At 36.3% G+C, this 16,630-nt stretch overlaps 4 non-coding genes across 4 annotated transcripts; 1 reads left to right on the forward strand and 3 right to left on the reverse strand.

Moving 5' to 3' along the window:
• Positions 1 to 1,977: 1,977 nt before the first annotated feature.
• On the reverse strand, positions 1,978 to 2,063 carry Trnar-ccu (transfer RNA arginine (anticodon CCU)). Its single transcript is given in 2 exon segments — positions 1,978 to 2,012; positions 2,028 to 2,063. It is a non-coding gene; the product is annotated as a tRNA-Arg (tRNA).
• Positions 2,064 to 2,845: 782 nt separating this feature from the next.
• Positions 2,846 to 2,931, reverse strand: Trnar-ccu (transfer RNA arginine (anticodon CCU)). Its single transcript is given in 2 exon segments — positions 2,846 to 2,880; positions 2,896 to 2,931. It is a non-coding gene; the product is annotated as a tRNA-Arg (tRNA).
• Positions 2,932 to 3,631: 700 nt separating this feature from the next.
• On the reverse strand, positions 3,632 to 3,717 carry Trnar-ccu (transfer RNA arginine (anticodon CCU)). Its single transcript is given in 2 exon segments — positions 3,632 to 3,666; positions 3,682 to 3,717. It is a non-coding gene; the product is annotated as a tRNA-Arg (tRNA).
• Positions 3,718 to 5,550: 1,833 nt separating this feature from the next.
• Trnar-ccu (transfer RNA arginine (anticodon CCU)) lies at positions 5,551 to 5,638 on the forward strand. Its single transcript is given in 2 exon segments — positions 5,551 to 5,586; positions 5,604 to 5,638. It is a non-coding gene; the product is annotated as a tRNA-Arg (tRNA).
• The last annotated feature ends 10,992 nt before the right edge of the window (positions 5,639 to 16,630 follow it).

A 16,630-nucleotide genomic window follows, 5' to 3' on the forward strand; every position in this document is an offset into this window, starting at 1 on the left:
GTCTTGTATACCTTATCTAACACAAAAACAAAAAACAATCGGTGAACATTTTTGTCTACCGTCAACACCGACGATATCACTCGTACAAACTATTCAACATTATTTTTTTTATTAAAACATAGCAGCTTTTAATGTTTGTTAAAGTTAAAGTAAGATGGTGCAACCCAGCTTGGTTGGTTGTTGTGAGCTGTGCTATAATTTAGAAATGTTTGAAAGGTACAGACCGCTATTGTATGCAGTTTTCTAAAGGTACTTAATTACCTGCTGTACTTTTTAATTTAAAACAGTAAACGTTTAAATTGCAATTATACAGGGTGTTAGGTAAATGGGTATATGAGCCGACACTAGCCCATGTTAACATGGTCATATAAATGGTATGGTGAAGTCAGAAATTTGATATCAACATTTATTTTTTTTAATTTTCATACAAAATAAATTTTATAAGATCCGATTTGTATGAAAATTAAAATAATTAAAATGAAGATATCAATTTTCTGACTTCACCATACCATTTATATGACCATGTTAACATGCGCTAGTGTCGGCACATATACCCATTTACCTAACACCCTGTAGATGAATAATAGGCGTGAGGAAAATGTAAAAATTATTTCAGATGGAATCTTACTGCATAGAAAATTAGTTTACAATGAACCGAAATCAACGTTAAATAAAAATAGGTTATCCGAATCTCAGATAAAATCTTTCCAGATAAATAGTAAATATTATGCTCGAAAACCAAATGAAATGATTTCAAATGATGAAAGACCAAAATATGATTTCCAATGGAGAGAAAAATTGGGGAAAATTCCCGGAAAACCTAAATCCACTCGGTCAGAAGCTAGTATTCAATATTCAATAAATAATAAGAACAACTTAGCTTGAGGTTTAATTTTACATCCAATCTAACTTTTAGATCTGATTTCCCAATCGTATAATCAAACAGGTTTTTCAATTGGTGTTAAGCAATATGTGAATGATTTTCAGGAAATATATTTTTAGATTAAAAGTCTGTGAGCCCACAGTCATGATCATTTATTGTAACTTTTAAATTAATCTATATGCAACAGTGAATTAGTTAAAATTAGTCACTGGGGTAGTATTCGACTGATATAAATCATATCCTGAATATGGTCAACCCAAATACTAAAAAGTTCAAAAACTATCATAGAGTTTCAGTTGACCCTTCCGTGATTGATTTATATCTAATTAATATGTAAGTCATCGATATTTCTGACATGTAAAACTAGGTTATTTAGGAACTAATAAAAAATAATACTATGTGCATAGCTGATGTCTCTTGAAGGTAGAAGATTACACTATTTTGGGTTCAAAGTAAAATGTCAATGAAATTATTCTTCGCTTAATGTAAACTACAATACAACGAGCCACGAAACCCCAATGTTGGATCTCAATAGATTTTTCTGAACGTTAAAATAAATTTTATTACAGCTGGTGTTGCTAAGAGGCTTCCATGAAAACCGGATCCGGAAATGAGGCTCTCTGGGAGGAAATTACGCAGCTGTCATCTAAAGATGGCGTTTTGGGTAATTCATTTGTATCTGGGTTGAGGGTAGATGAGAGGGAAAATTGAGAGATAGACCAAGAGTATTAGAGTACATTGTATTGGCAGAGAATGCCTTGTGGCATTAAGGTCGCCTTATGTACCAATTTATGTGGCACATAAGGTTAAATAAATAAAAAGTATAGGGACAGAAAAATTATTTTACTTTTTTTTAAAGGTAAATGTGGTGGAGTCGATCACCATATAAAAATGAATCTGGTGACCTAAACCGATAATATTTCCTATTTATACGAGTTATTAACCTTAGAGGTGATTTTTATAAAATAAATGTCAAAAGTAAAAAAATAAACTATAATGTAAAAATGTATTTCTTGCAAAGGATAGCCGTTACACTGAGTAGGCACTGAATGATGAATAGTTATCAGAAAAAAATTTTTCGCTTAAAAAAAAGTTGACTCGTGAAGGAATCGAACCTTCGCCTCCGATGGAAGTTTATGATTGCAAGGAAATCGGCGCTCTACCACTGAGCTAACGAGCCGTGTTCGATGCAGTCGTATTTTTCAACTATATGCCAGATCTGAGTTGCAAATTATTGCGCAATATTTATATTGAGAAATAATGGCTTTCCAATATTCCATTTTTACACCCCCTTCAAGATATTTTTGCAATCCAAGGTAGCCTATGTTGTTTTCTAAGGTGATAAATCTATCTCTATAGTATAGAGTCTATACCATAGTTCACCATAATTGATTCAGCGGTTTAAGCATGAAATTGTAACGAACCGTCAGAGTTACTACATGTACGAAAATTAACTTAATCGAACTTCAAAAATACTCGTAGATTTATTCTAGGAATGAAATGATTGTAAAAAAATATGTTGTTTATGTATGTGAAAGCGAAAAACCATTCACTGATTAATCACGAAATTTCACAAACTATAACATTCACAAACTTCAAATTAGGCAGGTATGTTCCATATAGGGTGTAGACTAGGTACTGTAGACATTCGTTAAGAACGGATTTTACGAAACTCTACCCCTGAGGGGGTAAAACTGGGTCCACGCGTACGAAGTCGCGGGCGGCCGCTAGTGTTTCTATAAAAACGCTGCCTCTCACTCTTTGAAAAAATAAATAAAATTAGATATGTTTTCAAGAACATAATTATCAGCTCATTTAGCCCTCGCTGCAATAGCACTACCCCCTCTAATTTATTCGACGAAAAACTAGGACATTTTTTACATTGGACATCCTACTTCAGTAGCATCTTCAGTGTCAAGTTGAAGGTCGTTCGAAAGAAAATAAAAAAGGTATATAAAAGTTTGACTCGTGAAGGAATCGAACCTTCGCCTCCGATGGAAGTTTAGAATTGCAAGGAAATCGGCGCTCTACCACTGAGCTAACGAGCCGTGTTCGATGCAGTCGTATTTTGGAACTATATGCCAGATCTGAGTTGCAAATTATTGCGCAATATTTATCTTGAGAAATAAATGGCTTCCCAATATTCCATTTTTACACCCCCTTCAAGATATTTTTGCAATCCAAGGTAGCCTATGCTGTTTTCTAAGGTGTTATTTATCTCTATACGAAAGTTTACCCAAATTGATTCAGCGGTTTAAGCATGAAATTATAACGAACCGTCAGAGTTACTACATTTATGAAAAAAACTATACTAGTACTGAAATTATTGTAAAAACATTTTCATAAAAATGTTGCCTTTTTCTTTTGGAAAAAAATAAATTTACATTAAGGTTTCACGGTAAAGAAATTTTCAAGAACATTGTCTGGTCTATAAAGGACGAAGCACACTTATCAAACCAGAAGTGGAATCAACTCGAGGCGGTCAGTATTCTTTGTATGAAACTTCGTACTGCAACGCACACTTACTTTTCGTAGGTAAACGCTTCGCCTCGCGGTTGACAGCGCGCTAAAGGCGATACGGTGTTGTTACCCTTTCCGGGTTGATAAGTGTGCTATGACCTTTAGTCTCCGTTTCAAGAGTACTGCCTTCTCTAATTTATTCAAAGAAAAGGTAGGAGGTTTTTACATTTGACATCCTACTCCAGTAGCAAAATTGCGAAAGAAAATAAAAAAAAGTAAATAAAAGTTTGACTCGTGAAGGAATCGAACCTTCGCCTCCGATGGAAGTTTAGTATTGAAAGGAAATCGGCGCTCTACCACTAAGCTAACGAGCCGTGTTCGATGCAGTCGAAATTTGATATAGTTTCGGAGATTTGACTTATACGAAATATTGCACAATGATTTTCCCGTTCCTACAAGTATACATAGATTCGATAATACTATGATTGGGGAATGTCATAGAGATATCTAATTATTATCAAAGATTAGTTACTGTTATTGTGTAAATATATAGATTATGGCAATTACAAACAGTAAACAGCACATTAAGCTATACATTGTAGCAGTTGCAGTAGTTGTAAAAGAAACAATACAATTTAGGCGGTCTTATCGCTATGAAGCAATCTTTTCCAGACAACCTATGATAGTGCATACATAAAACATTATAATAAAATTGATTGAATAGAGATTGAACTTTCTAAATGATCCTAAATTATTATAGCTTTCCAATCACTCATAGGTCAAATGCTCATATTGCTTAACATATCACTTACTCCAATTTCTGTTTGACCCAAAGATTATCTGGGAGAGAATACCCTATGACATTAAGTACGCCTGTTGAACCATCAATGTTGTGCGATAAAGTTTAAAATTAATAAATTATTTTTTATTTGTAAATATTTTGTCTATGTAGGTTAATTATTTGTATTATTCTTAATTTTCATTCATCATTATGTTGTTTTGTATCAAAAGAGGCAAAACTAATAAAAATAATAAATTATTTCGCTAATCTATTTGCATATTATTATCTTTACTTGGGGAAAAATCATTGTGCAATACTTCGTTTGAGTCAGATCTCCGAAGCTATAGCAAAATACGACTGCATCGAACACGGCTCGTTAGCTCAGTGGTAGAGCGCCGAATTCCTTTCAATATTATAAACTTCCATCGGAGGCGAAGGTTCGATTCCTTCACGAGTCAAACTTTTTTAATTTTATTTCGAAGTTTTGCTACTGAAGTAGGATGTCAAATGTAAAAACCTCCTACCTTTTCTTCGAGTAAATTAGAGAAGGCAGTACTCTTGAAACGGAGACTAAAGGTCTCAACACCGTATCGCCTTTAGCGCGCTGTCAACTGCGAGGAACTGCGAGGCGAAGCGTTTACATTACGGTGCGGAAAAGTAAGTGTGCGTTGCAATACGGAGTTTCATATTCAAATTCAAATTCATTTATTTCACAGAAATACAGGTCCATTAGATATTAGTACATAATCAATTTAGTTACAGTGTATCTTGCCATGATTGGCATGTGAAAGTTAGTAAATTTATAGCCCGTTTCATACAAAGAATACTGACCGCCTCGAGTTGATTCCGCTTCTGGTTTGATAAGTGTGCTTCGTCCTTTATAGACCTGATGATGTTCCTGAAAATGTCTTTACCAGGAAACCTTGATGTAAATTTATTTTTTTCCAAAAGAAAAGGCAGCATTTTTATGAAAATATTTTTACAATCATTTCAATTTTCAGTACTAGATTTTATAGTTTTGTTTCATAAATGTAGTAACTCTGACGATTCGTTACAGTTTCATGCTTAAACCACTGAATCAATTTTGGTAAATTTTCGTATACAGGGTGTTAGGTAAATGGGTAATAAAATTTATTTTGTATGAAAATTAAAATGACGATATCAAATTTCTGACTTCACCATACCATTTATATGCCCATGTTAACATGGACTAGTGTCGGCTCATATACCTATTTACCTAACACCCTGTAGAGATAGATAACACCTTAGAAAACAAAATAGGCTACTTTGGATTGCAAAAATATCTTGAATAGGGTGTATAAAGGGAAAATGGGGAAGCCATTATTTCTCAATATAAATAATGCGCAATAATTTGCAACTCAGATCTGGCATATAAGTAGTTTCAAAATACGACTGCATCGACCACGGCTCGTTAGCTCAGTGGTAGAGCGCCGATTTCCTTGCAATCGTTTAAACTTCCATCGGAGGCGAAGGTTCGATTCCTTCACGAGTCAAACTTTTTTTTTATATACAATAAAATAAGATTTTTAAGTATAACTGTACTATCTTATTGAGGTGATTCTTTTATATTGAAAAGTGTACAAAACCTACGGAGACTAAAATGCCTTATTTTACAATAATTATGAGTACCTTAATTACATTTAAAAAAAAAATTTGGTCCGAGCTAACGAGAAAATTGTAAATAAAGCTAAGAAGCAACGGGTGCTTACTCCAATTGTTACTTAAATTAATATAAGACTACTCGTAAAAGGTTTAATTACGTAATTAAAACAGACAATTTGTTCAACAGTTTTGTTTTTAGAAAAAAAAATTGATATTTAGAGTCACTTCAAAGCAATTACATCAAATAAAAACTTACGTTTCGTCCCTATAAAATCATTTTAACGATCGATTTGGCGCAGTGCTTGAGAACCCGGCCACTACGCCAAAAGTTTCAGGTTCATAAATGTAGGTAGATGATACATAGATTATTATTTTGTTACAGAAGGTAAATAATAAGCAAGTAAATATACACATTACACACGCAGAAAAAGAAAAAAATAACAAAGCATGAACAACTGCTTAAGTATGCATTGTACTTTAATTTAAAAATGTAGTTAATGCGATGTCCTAGTGCAAACGTTTTGCTTAATTTGGAACTACGAGTAAAATTCTTAATATTATCGTAATTTATTATAGTTATTAAACGCCTTATCTTCTCATTCTGTGACCAAGACTAATGCTAAGCTGAAAAATTCATGAGTTGCATAGTTTACTGCGATTACGTTACCTCTAACGGCCCAATCGCCCTCTACAAACACAATAAGAGTGAAAAGTCCCAATCTAATTCCTTCACCGATCCCCACTGTGGGGAATGCACTAAGGGACGAAATCTTTTCTTGAAACTTCTGAACGAAGTTGATTTACTCCGTGAACTTTGTACTATGCTTAATTTTAAGTTCACCAGGGGTTTTATAACAAGCAAAAATGTGTCTTATTTTGTGAGGCGTAGAGTTTCTGTTCATATGGTGTGGGAAAACTTTAAAAATGCATCTGTATTTTCAGCCAAAACAGCTCAAGTTTATTCACAGGTCAGTCAAAAAGCAACTTAAATGCTTGTACTAAAGGTAGATTTTGTGCTAGCACAAATATTGCCTTGTTTCGTAAATAAAAGAACGCGGTAACAGAAGTATAAACTTGTTCTAATGTCGCTAAAAAGACAGGACAATAATAAAACGGGGCCATTTTGTTTTGTAGAGGAAAAAATGTAGTTTGTAACGCGCCATACTTTGTGAAACGTAGGGCGAGCATGATTCTTTATTTCTTGAGGAAATACTGAGAAACTTTGTGCGTAAAATATGAATTAGTTAACGGTGAGAATTTTCCAATAATTAAAAATAAAGTGTTATAACACGGGAGCTCAAACTAATGACAAAATCACTATTTTGGCGAAAGAAGTTAATTGTGTCCCTTCTAATTTACAACATTTCTTTCTTATACTTTTCAGTATCTATCAAAATGTGTAATATTCACGATACAGAAGATAGCAAAAAAAGCTAAACGCGACGGTGTTTTTTCTCGTTGTAACAAAAATGAAACAAAAAAAAAGACAGATACAAGATATCACAGTGCAAAAATATTAATTAGTTTATATCTAGATGTCGCTACGTAACCTTTTCAACAATCATTTATTACCTAACTAAGCTATCAATTTTGTCCTAATTTTCCTCAGAACCACAGTCACCACCAGGGTGTTCAAAAGTTGCGGATGCAATAACCTCACCGGAGGGTCTGAGGGTTACAGCCTCACTGTTAGTTGAGACTCCATTAGAGGCCTGTGTTTATAGCTCGTGAGGCAAGCTTTTTGGACGCCATTTTTAGGAGCTTAACAGAGCTTTTTTGGGATGTTTCTTTTAGATTAATGTATTACACAGGCCCATTGATGGGTGATCCAACAAAAAGGAATGATTCTATTAGGTACTCTAATGAACCAAATTAATATTCAGATTCTCAAAAAAATTACGTTCCTGTACTGATTGGCATAATACTGATGACAATTTGTATGAAAAGATTATTTTTTATGTGGAACTTCTTTCTCTAGGGAAAATATTTTTTTTACGGAAAATAGGAATCTTGAACACTTCCTTAGTATTAAAGTGGCCATCCAAATTGTAAATTTTATGTTATTCTAAACCAGCTTCTACGATTATCTTCTTTAAAGAACTTTTCATGATGATTATGAATACTGCTTAAGGTATTTTTCCTCATTAAAGATTCTATGTTAAAATGGGTTTTCACCCTTATTATAAAAAGAAAACTGTTTAGTTACATAATGGAAACTTCTTACGTCACAATTCTCAGCACCACTACGAAATGCATACTTCAAATACCTACATAACCTTCCTGAAAACATAAACCAGCTGAAATATAAAGTGTCCAGCTATCTGAAGGCAAGAAATGGCCGTAAATCCAGACCAGATAGCATGAGGAATGGCGCTGCCTAGGCCGAGAATTCAGACCGAACTCACCTTGGCGGACACACTGTTGCTTGGAATAGCGAACGACCCACTTTGAAAAATATTGAATCCTCATTATTTTTAAGGTAATTGTTCGTATTGGCCGCTGCGATACAAGCTTTCCTGCTTAGTGCAGAGACCGCCAGAATAAATTGTACAATGTGACATCTTTTAGTAATAAATACTTTTTTACTTTTTTTTAATATTCTTTGGCTTTTAGAGTTTGATTTTTGTCTAAACACGTGACAGAATTAGATGGAGTTATGAATGTTGTAGTACCGACTATAATAATTATGTATTATGTATACTGAAGAGGTAAGTATCAAATTATGCTGGACGTCCGTTAATGAGAGTTACAGGCTAAATAAATTATGGGTGACAACCTAGACTTGCTTCTGAAAAATAAGTCCAAGTAAACGGGCGTGTAGAGTAATATTATCTATCAAAAGTTGTGTACGTCTTCTTTCATAGTGAAAAATGCAACAACCAGAGTCGCAATGGCGATTCTAACGCAGAATATCCGATTCAACATTTCTTAATCACACTTACCAAATCTAAATAACAAGAAAAAGCGTTGGAAGTAAGAGTTGATAACGGCGATCATTAAAATACTAATGCAGTCGAGAATAATCGTTAAGTGATTAAAGGAAGTCATTAATAACAATATTTGCGCTGTTCATGTAATTGTTGTCCATCCTTCAAGGCAGTGTGTCGCATTCATGTGTAGTCACGCGCCGCGCGTTTGATAAGGAAACTTTACTGAGCCGTTGGAGCGCCCTGTTTGTGTTGCGAACTATCAAGTTCGGGCGCGCGCGAATGCTCGGTTATCTTCGTGCGTGTATGTCACGCACTCGAGCGACTTAGGCCCGTATTTGGGAGGCTAGGTAGCTTTTTAATGGGTTATATTTTAATTTCAAAGTAAAGGTTATTATTGGTTTAAATTTTTGGTAACTCAAAATAGTCAAAATTGGAAAGTTGACAGCATTAAACAAAAATTATAAGACACAACTTTTTTGAGAACACAAAAAATACAATATAATTAAGGTAGAAGAAGATGGTGAATGGTAGAACGAATATTATCCCAGATTCAAATAGCAGTCAAAAGTACAGTCGACATCAACTCAGACTATGCATGAAAGAAATTAAGATTTTTTGGTGAAACATATAAGATATTTTTTGCCATACAAACTCTACATGGTGAGGTCGCGTTTTGCAGCTCATAAAAGTATGTAAGGCAGGAAAGTTCTCGAGTGGCGACCACGGGCTGGAAGACGTAACGTGGGCAGGCCTCCTACTAGGTGGACCGACGATCTGGTAAAGGTCGCGGAAAGAGCCTGGATGCGGGCAGCGCAGGACCGTTCATTATGGAAAACCTTGGGGGAGGCCTTTGTACAGCAGTGGACGTCATTTGGATGAAACGAAAAGTATGTCAATTGGCTGGGTAGAGTAATCTACCGTCCCAAAATAATTCATCATCATCAGGTCATTCAGTCTCTACTGCAGAAGCACGACCCTCTCTAAAATCAGAGGTAAATGGAGGATTCGGTCTACACTCCCCACGCTGGCCAGACGGGTTGGGGAGGCAAATCTATCATCATCATCATTTCAGCCATAAGACGTCCACTGCTGAACATAGGCCTCCCCCAATGCTTTCCATGTTGATCGATTGGTAGCGGCCTGCGTCCAGCGCTTCCCTGCTACCTTTACGATGTCGTCGGTCCACCTTGTAGGTGGACGTCCCACGCTGCGTTTTCCGGTACGCGGCCTCCATTCCAGAACCTTGTTGCCCCATCGGCCGTCAGTTCTGCGTACTATGTGCCCTGCCCATTGCCACTTCAGTTTGCTAATCCGTCGGGCTATGTCAGCGACTCTAGCAAATCGACTTATGGCAAATCTATACTCTATACTAATCTACACTAATATTATAAAGAGGAAAACTTTGTTTGTTTGGTTGTAATGAATAGGCTCAAAAACTACTGGACCGTTTTTAAAAATTCTTTCACCATTCGAAAGCTACATTATCCACGAGTAACATAGGCTAAATTTTATTTTGGAAAAAAAATAGGGTTCCGTAAAATATGTAGATAATGTAGTCCACGCGCGCGAAGCCGCGGGCGGAAAGCTAGTTAATTATAAATGCGTAAGTAACTCTGTCTGTCTGGCTTTCACGCCTAAACCACTGAACCGATTTTGATGAAATTTGGCATAGAGATAGTTTGAGCCCCAGGAGAGGACATAGGATAGTTTTTATCCCGGTTTTTGAAACAGGGACGCGCGCGATAAAGGTTTTCTGTGACAGACAAAATTCCACGCGGGCAAAGCCGCGGGCGGAAAGCTAGTAATTCATACCTTAAAAAAATGCAGTCATATTGAATACGGGTCTAAATACGGGCCAGAGACGGGATGTTTTTGTATGATAATATGGGAAGATCGTGTGGGTCCACAAGTTTTGTTTGACGGAATAATTAACTAAGTGAGATTTGCACGAACTTCGTGCAGTGGCGTGGTGATTGGTCTCAGGTGGAAAGGGGTAGGTTCGATTTATTGGTTATAATTAAAATTAAAAGATGCTAACTTTTGTAAGCTAATTAAATTAACTGAAGGTAGCCGATTTCCTTCTTTATCATTCAATTGATCTTTACTCAATAGCTGTTTCCGCGACTTTTTCGCGTGAAAATAGTTTATTTATGATTTTCCGTTTTTGCAAACTTTTTCTTTACTGCTCCGACCCTATTGGCTGTAGAGAGATGTTATGATACTTACAGCCTAAAGCCTTCCTTGATAAATGGGCAAATCAAGAACAAATATTGAAAAAAATAAAGATAAAGAAGTAAATAATTAACTTAAAAAAAAAAACGGACTTCAAATGCGTGAACACAAAAAAAAAAAAATTAAAAATATTGCGTATAAAAAAGTTCATCCCCAATTTTCCACCCTTTGGGGTGAAATATTTTCTTCAAATTCGCATGAAACCACCCTTTTGATAATACCTATTCAACAAAAAAATAATCGTTCAAATTGATTTATAATCGGCGGAGATATTGCGTATAAAAAAGTTCATCCCCAATTTTCCACCCTTGGGGGTTGTTTTTTCTATTATTAAATTTAAATGTGACCACCCTTAAGGTATTACCTATACGCCGAAAAAAGATTTGTTCAAATCGGTTCATAATTGGCGGAGTTATCGCGTAACAAACATAGAAAAAAAACATACGGGTCGAATTGAGAACTTCCTCCTTTTTTGAAGTCGGTTGAAAATAGTAGACAAACATGTAAACAAACATATTACGGAGTTATTTTCACATTTATATTATTAGTATAGTATCCGAGGGTAAAAAGTGCCAAAAATGTCACAGACAGACACATCACATTAAGCACAAAGCATTAGAGAGGGACACAAATACGAAAAGTGCTTAGGAGTGAGCAAGAAGGAAGATCTATTGTGTTAACCCTAATGCTCCGGGTGACAATGAGTCTCAGAAATGTCTCAAATTAAGGAACAAAACGACCCCAGAGATATAAAAAGTAATAACACTTTGGGTGAGTGTTACGTTTAATAAAATATAGAGGCGACAATAGTCTAAAGGATTACAGACTACAGATTGGATAGGTCACCGGTTTGATCCCAGACAAAATAACAAAATATGAAGTCTAATTTTAAACCACAAGATACGATTAGGACCGCGATAGAAAATAAGAAAAAGACAAATAGGTAATTAATTAAAAGATATAAACATTTTCAATTAATTTTTCGACTTTTCAATTATAATAAATAAAACCACATAAATAAGTAAGTACAGCTATACCTTAAAATATTATCATATTAAAAAATATTGACTCGAATATTATGTGAATATAATTATGTTCGCGCCTTGCAGACGCGATGGAATTTTATAAATAAAACTCAGAAACTACGAGTACTTATTTCGTTGTATTCTTGAGACGTTACAATTTTGATGTTGTTCGATCGGCATCCAAAAGAGAAGTGAATTTACACAATGTTTAACTCAATAAAAAGTATTGACTGACAAAAGTTGTGACATTTACATTAGAAGTAGATTTTGCTATTAGAATATGAAGAGGCGCGAGTATGGCCGCAACAACAGAAATCAATATAACAGAACCACCTCAATAAGATAGTCAGTTATACTTAAAAATCTTATTTTATCTATATAAATAAAAATGAATTGATGTTCGTTAGTCTGATTAAAACTCGAGAACGGCTGGGCCGATTGAGCTGATTTTGGTTTTAAAATGTTTGTCGTAGTCCAGGGTAGGTCTAAACGGTGAGCAAATACGCGCGCGATATTGTTTTTCTGTGACAGACAAAATTCCACGCGGGCGAAAAGCTAGTTGTAAATAAAAAAAAGTTTGACTCGTGAAGGAATCCAACCTTCGCCTCCGATGAAAGTTTAGAATTGCAAGGAAATCGGCGCTCTACCACTAAGCTAACGAGCCGTGTTCGATGCAGTCGAAATTCGATATAGTTTCGGAGATCTGACTCATACGAAGTATTGCACAATGATTTTCCCGTTGCTATAGACGCGACGTCACTCGGTTGATAACGCTGGATTCGGAATGTTATGTTTACAATTCATTACAGATAATCTTTTTGCTGTCTTTATTCCACAATGGATAAATAAACCTATTGATTTTTCTATCAATTAATGAATTAGTGTGTCAATAGACTTTGGCAACTTCGTACGGAGAACTTTTTTGAGACATTCTTATTTAACTGGCACCGCAATCACGGCTTTCTGCATAACTTAAGGGTTGACTGGCGGAGAATGCTTTTAGCATTAAGTCCACCTTTTGTATGATGTTTATTGCGCAATAAAAATTTTGATAATAATAACAGAAGACGGCACATCAAGCTTTACTCTGTGACATAATTGTAGTTGTAGCCTATTTTCCATATAGGTATGAAATAATTAAATAGTCTGATCATTTTCTGTTGTCGACATTAATTGCTACCTCCACTAATCAGTCATTTGAACTTTCAAAATATTCATTTTTCTATTTGGGCAGTTATACTCGTCCAAGATATAGTTTCGCTAACGAAATTTAATTTTGTAGTAGGTAGGTACTCTCAAAATCTACGTTTCTACTAATTTGAATCGATTCACTCGTCCATATTTCCTAATTATCCAGAAATTTTCCTTAAAAAACAGATTAATTAGTGTAATGGCTAATTACCGGACACATAACCCAACGATATAAGCCAGCACATGAAATCATTTTCTGTTATACATGGAAAAAACCACTGTAGGGAAAGGCCTCTTTATGACTGGATTTAAATATTATGACTTGAGTAGGAAAAACATTTGTTCAGACAGAATCAAGCAAAAAGTGAGCATTAAGTGATTTTTTGATAAATGATTTATATTAACGACAGTCTTTCATCCTACAAACAGTCCTAAAAATGCACTCCACTCTACAATACCAACCTGATTCCCTGAAGGATAAGCGTAGAATCGGAAAGGTTTGCACACCCCTTCGCTGCCACACCAGTCGCTCCCTTCATCTATTTCATTTCCTTGGTCCATACCTATATAATAAACTCAACACCAAATTAAATATATACCCACTATTGAGATTCCACTACAAGCAATTAGTCACAGCTTTTTTAAAAACCTTAGAATACGAAGATACTGAAGGGTTACTAACTGTTGCAAATATCTAGCATCCAGTGGTCATTCAACATCATTTTAATTTTAATTTGACCGATCGGAATACATACTTCCCATATTTATACCCGTATTTTGTAATAATTAATTTAATGGTAGTATTTCGCTTTTATAATTTCTATTTATTTATACTGGCTTTTGCCCGCGGTGTCGCCCGCGTGAAATTTATTTTGTCATGGATCGTCTTACATTGTGGCCTATATGTTATTCTGGTTGTAAGCGGTAACTCTGAATAGATACGTCAGGATCCGTTCAGTGGTTTTTGCGTGAAAGAGTAACAAACATACATCCACCCGGACATCCAAACTTTCGCATTTATAATATTAGTAGGATTTATATTTGCTTGTGGACGAAAATTGGTCTCCTCTCTTGACTCATTATTGTTACTGTCCTTTGGACTAGTCACGTGGGTGTCTCCCTCTTACGCTCTCCCATAAAGGCGCTCTCTCACACTCAACACACACACACACACACGCACACTAACACACACACACACACACACACACACACCTAACACATCACTCTCACCCAACAAACACACATACACTTTAGCTTAACTCTGGAAATTGTTTACTTATAGACTAGTATTATAAAATTACCTTCCTACTTTTAGTGTAACAATGATATAAGTAGTATCCACTACAGGCCAGAAATGTAATTATGCCGTGTGTGAGTCCCTGGTGACCTGTAATACAGGCTCTTTCAGAACCTACTTCAGGCACCAGTCTTCACAATACGGGTATATGATATGCCAGGCCAAAGCACCGATTAGCACACTAGCAAATAATATATCACAGAATGACAAACTATCGTATCTTTCCTATGTGCTGTCGTGTGTACCTAATATCTTGTCAAATATTGTCTCAACAACAACAAATTGTAAGCCCATTGTGAAGAAAATAAATATTTTTATTATTTATTATTCCTTTATTCATCTTACTTTCTTATTTTTAATTTTTTCTTTTTACAATGTAATTATTATCAAAAAATAAAAATACATTATAAAAACAAAAATCTTAAAAATAGTTAACCCGCTGGCAGCGGAGCAGGGCCCAGGCTACCGGTGGTCAGGGTCACAGGCTGAGGAACCTCCGGACAATGCGTGCCGTGCTGAGGATCACCGCCTTTTGAATCTGACCCTTGAGCCAACCATCTAGCGAGAGCTTCTTTAGATGTTGGTCGAAGCTCTTCGCTATTAGCCCGTTTGCCGAGACAACTATCGGGACAATGATCGTCGAGTCAACATCCCACATGGCGGTCACCTCGTGGGCCAAGTCAAGGTATTTGCTTTGTTTTTCCTTTTCGGCCTTCACGAGGTTTTCGTCATGCGGGATGGTGATGTCAACGAGCACTGCCCGACGTTGGGATCGATCAACCACCACAATATCAGGTTTATTACAGACAATAGTCCTGTCTGTGATGATAGACCGATCCCAATAGAGCAATGCATGACCATTTTCAAGAACTGGCACCGGCTGGTACTGGTAATATGGCGACTCAGATTCAAGAAGGCCGTACTGAAGAGCAAGTTGCTGGTGGATGATTCTGGCTACTAGGTTATGCCTGTGCAAATACTCACCGTTAGCAAGATGCGAACAACCAGAAATTATATGCCTGAGTGACTCTCCGGGACGGTGGCATGCTCGACAAATGTCGACCGTACCGTCTTTCAGGATATATTTTCGATAGTTGTTCGTCATCATTACCTCGTCAGCAATTGCACAAGCAAAACCCTCGGTTTCCCCGAAGAGGTCACCGAAGCGTAGCCAGTTCACCGAGGCGAGGAGGTCCACATCGGGACCTGTTAGGGTCCGATAGAACCTCCCGTGCAGCTCCTTGCTCTTCCATACGTCCTTCCGATCCGCGACGCTCAGTACCTTTGGCTTGCGCCAGTTCTCGTTCGCCAAGGAGAGCGGCGTAAGGCCTTTGTCAACTGCCACAACATCGCGATGCATTCCGCACTCATTGGTAAGGAAATAATCCCTGAGATTGCACACTTCACGGTTGTGGAGGTTCTTGGCATTTAGAAAGCCTCGACCTCCCCACTTCCGTGGAATGTACAGTCTCATTACAGATGAGCGCGGATGTAACATGCGATGTTGTGTAAGCTGCTGACGTACCTTCCTATCCAGGGCATCAAGCTCAGTCTGAGTCCATCTTAGTATGCCAAATGAGTATATTAGTAGAGGCATCACCCAACCGTTGAAAGCTCTTGCTTTGTTGCCGCCAGACAAAAGGCTATTTATTATTATTATTAAGATTATTAATATTATAAGCCCTCAAAATTATAACTTTACTAAGATGAAATCTATGTCATCACCTAGAGCAATACGAGCATATTATTCGCACGCAATGCTATCATCTCATGAGTTCCAAATCTTCGTCCAAATTGTCTCAAAATACATTGCATTTTATTTAATTCAGATGTAAAACAGCTGTGTATATGAACTAGCTGTTCTACGACGAGCTGTGCCCAAGGAAAATAGAATAATCACCCCGCTTGACCTGTTCCAGCGAATAATGGATTTTTAATTGACCACTAGTCCCAGGCCCCTTAATGCTACGCTGAATTATTGTAAGCCTCCGAAAATTTTGCTGAATAAAAAACAAATTAATTAATTTCGCCTTGAAGTTTATCGGCAGATGATGGGAGGGTAATGTTATTAGGGAAAATCTGCTGAAAATATGGTTTTCTTAATATCTGGCATATTGCCGACGTTATTAAGGCATTGCCATAGGTACGTAGCAAAAGTAGGTTGGATTCGTAGATGGGATACATAAAAGATATTGTGTTTCTCCATTG

The sequence above is a fragment of the Ostrinia nubilalis genome, chromosome 26 (assembly GCF_963855985.1).
Source record: "Ostrinia nubilalis chromosome 26, ilOstNubi1.1, whole genome shotgun sequence".
NCBI lineage: Eukaryota > Metazoa > Arthropoda > Insecta > Lepidoptera > Crambidae > Ostrinia > Ostrinia nubilalis.